This window comes from Glossina fuscipes, unplaced genomic scaffold, assembly GCF_014805625.2.
Source record: "Glossina fuscipes isolate IAEA_lab_2018 unplaced genomic scaffold, Yale_Gfus_2 257, whole genome shotgun sequence".
In the NCBI taxonomy this organism is placed as follows: domain Eukaryota; kingdom Metazoa; phylum Arthropoda; class Insecta; order Diptera; family Glossinidae; genus Glossina; species Glossina fuscipes.
In genome coordinates, this window is record NW_023998600.1 from 1,154,653 (window position 1) to 1,158,275 (window position 3,623).

At 32.8% G+C, this 3,623-nt stretch overlaps 1 long non-coding RNA gene across 1 annotated transcript; it reads right to left on the reverse strand.

Annotated features, from left to right (window-relative positions):
* Positions 1–2,487, reverse strand: LOC119642807. Its single transcript, XR_005248127.1, has 3 exons — positions 1,865–2,487; positions 166–232; positions 1–105 (listed from the first exon to the last, which is right to left on the reverse strand). It is a non-coding gene; the product is annotated as an uncharacterized LOC119642807 (long non-coding RNA).
* Between the last annotated feature and the right edge of the window lie 1,136 nt (positions 2,488–3,623).

A 3,623-nucleotide genomic window follows, 5' to 3' on the forward strand; every position in this document is an offset into this window, starting at 1 on the left:
TAATATACTTACATAATACATAAATACATAATAAGTGTATGTATCTGTGATCTAAATAAAAAGTAAATACGATGGCTGCTGTGCGGTTGCTATTAACATCTTGATCTGCGGAAGAAAAATAATGTAATAACTAAATTTTATATATAAAATTGATCGCGAACTTACCGTTTGGCCTATGGCAGTCTTTCATTGTACTGAAGCAATAGTGCAGACGTTTTTATTTTTTTTTAAACTGAAATGAAATAAAAAGAAATGAATTTATTATACATAAAATTATATGAAGAATAAGCATAGTGTTTAATAAAAAGAGCCCAAAAATTGTAAAATATATATCACATCATATTTATCATATTAAAATCTTGCTTAGTTTTTACGAAATTTAGTGCATTAAAATCTGCCTTAACTTTAACTTTATCATTGACTGGTAAATGCATTTACAATTTCATATATTTCATTTATTGCCGAAGAGGCCCTTCAGAGATTCACAAACTTTTCCTGGGAATTTTGTTGGTGTCTCCTTATTTGCTAGTAATAATAATAATAATAATAATAGAATTAGCAGGTCCAGAATAAAAAAAAGCATTTTACAACATATAATGAGAATTCATATGGGCGACATTATAACAATAGGTATGTGTGCCGCCATATTAATTTATATTATATATCGCCATTACTTTTCTACATTCTTTGCGGTTTTTTTTGGCATACAAATTCTTCGCTTGCATTGGAATTCAAAAAATAGGCTTACTCTGTCCAGAATCGGTATGTGAAATTATTATTATGAACAATTCTTCAAGTGAATACCTGGGGTCATACAAAGAAGGGGATATTCACATATCTGTGGAGAGAAATTATCCGAATTTCTTATCCATGTCGGCAATGACGCTATATGTCTTCATCACTTTGGGGAAAGAAAATACTACTGATGCTTTTTCCTCTTTCTACTTCCGGCTCGTGGCATAAGTTTATAGCTTTTTTTATAGCTTATTTCTTTTACGTGTAACTTTAGTCAATCCTCATGTTCTTGCCTTGCTTTTGTTTTTCTTTGTCTTTTTTCTTATTACATTTATTAATCAATTTTATGCTCTAAAAGGTAAGATATTGCTCAATTCATTTCTATCGGCCGGGTGGCCTGAATATTTTAAAGGGGACGAGAAAATGATTTGTACGCAACGGATTCATAACTATCCGGGTTACATGTGATAATTAATGGAAAAAGGGAGCTGTAAAGATTTTTGAAAGCCATTTCCACAATGCAGTGGTTCAAATGATTTACCCGGCTGTTTACAAAAAAATATTTAAAGTCAAAAGTCTCTACTCTTTAACAAATAAACGTGTGAAGACAAGTTTTCAACATCTAGTGTATTTTTCTCAAAATTATAAGTTGGCATGTCTGCTAGAAACCGTTTGCGTTGTACCTTTTGAGTAAAAAGCAAAAATGGCGAAAAATAAAGGTGTTCACAGTTTTTGTTGCATAATCCTATGACCATTGCAGGCATGTCCTTAACAGCTTTGGACTATTCTCAGATACTTTTGCAAATTTGTAGGCGATGTCTTCATTTTTGCGAACAAAAGAATGTTTACAATAAATACTACACAATTGGGCAGACGGACGTGTTTAGATGCAGTCAGAACTTGAAACTGGCCAAGAAATTATATATTTCATGAGGTTTTTGAAGCTTGCTCCTGCCTGTTATAACACTATAATAATAGGTAGGCATATTTAATTTTTCTCATTTTTGTGCAGATACCACAGGATCGCCGAAGAACATACGTTCGTTTTATAGGTTTATCTAATGTGCTTTATGAGTAATGGGCAAGAGATCAATTTTTTAATCCTTTTGAAAAACAGAGACATTCTTACTTTACGTAGAAGTGCCCTTCGATCGCTTTGACCCACTTTCAAGACCAGCTTGCGTGCAAGAACATCCAATCTTTCTGCTAAATTTGAAGTCAATAGCTCCATTGTCGCGGCAGGGAGAATGTCTGCAATAGGCACTATACAGACGGGCAGAGGAACATGCTTAAATTGTCTCCGAATTTTATATTGATCAACAATATACATACTTTAGGTGGTCTATAAAGTTTTCTTCTGGACGTTGTAAGATGAATGTAGCCCTGTTCCTTGGGTGGTGGGTATAAAATTGATTTCTTTATTAAATTTAAGTAGCGAGACCAATGAGATATTACTGTTGTGTGCTTAAACATATCGTCATTACCAACAAGCACCATTGGGAGAAAAAGAGAAAGAGAGACCGCGATTAAAGATTATAGATGTTTAGAGAAATCAAAAACAAAAAATCATAATGAAAGTCGACAGACGAGAGTGGAATCATAGACTTATGTACATGAAACTTGTTGTCAAATCGAAGTCATTACGTATTAATTAATTAAAGTCGTGGGATTGGCTTGTAAATAGAAAACACAGTGACATTGTGCACGGGTTTCGTTACTTTCATAGTGAAAAATGTAAAAAGGTAAAAGAGCAAGAAAACCTTCGCTTTAAAAATTTAATATTAATCAGTTTCTTATATTTTCCTGAAATGCAAAAAATTATATCCGTATATTCAAACTTTTTAATATTTATTTCAAATTTCGATAGATTGAATCGAAATGGTCACCACACGTTCAAACTAGTACACATTGCAAAAGCCTTAAAAAAAATTAAGTTAACACAAACGCTCAGGACAAGAATGATAGCGGAAAAAAGGATGCAAGTCCAAAAAAACACGTTAGCTTTTCACTATGACCATGCTGATCGGTTTATCAAAAGGTAAGCTAGGCGTGTAAGTAATGCGTCGATGAATAAGCAAATAAATGTTTTTAATTTAGGTGAAAAAAAATGGTCGTACAACGAATTCTCTGGTCGTACAACGAATTCTCTGGTCTTACAACGAATTCTCTGGTCGTACAACAAACTTTTCTGGTCGTACAACGAATTCTCTGGTCGTACAACGAATTCTCTGGTCGTACAACGAGAATTACATTTTATTACAGTTAAAATGCAATCACGGATTCTTGTTTTTACTTGGAGATCAGGCGTATTTTATCCTTTATCAGATTTTTTAACGCTGTCACCAGTAATTCATGCGATTCTTTAAATACAGAGGCCACGTCACCAATTAAAGTGGCTTCTACTTCAGGTTTTAGTGACATATCTGCCATAAACGAATTTAAATCACGAGGCAATGCCAATCATCTAAGAAAAGAGAAAAAAAGAAAAACAATATCAATTATAGGTTCGACAAAGTTTCCAACTGTTTTATTAGGATACTATGATTATAAAAATCTTCAAATATTTCGATGGCAGAAAATTGGAAACTCGCCACTTAAGCAGAACTGTTTGGAAAATTTTGTTAAGCGTCATTTAAAAAAAATGTATAGCTTAGAATGGTCACTGAGATTGAAAATAGATAAGTTGAAAGTTTAATTAATTATTCCGGGATCTTGATGCTTCGATTCCAGGAATCAGTCAATGTTTTCGCTTATTGTTATTGATAAAATACTTACTTATTAGTTTATCACAGCGTTGGAATTCTCTTTTCAAAAGTCTCATTAATTCTATAAGCATTTGGCAGCGTTCCTTTTCGCTAATCACTAATTCAGTCTCGGAATTTGATTTC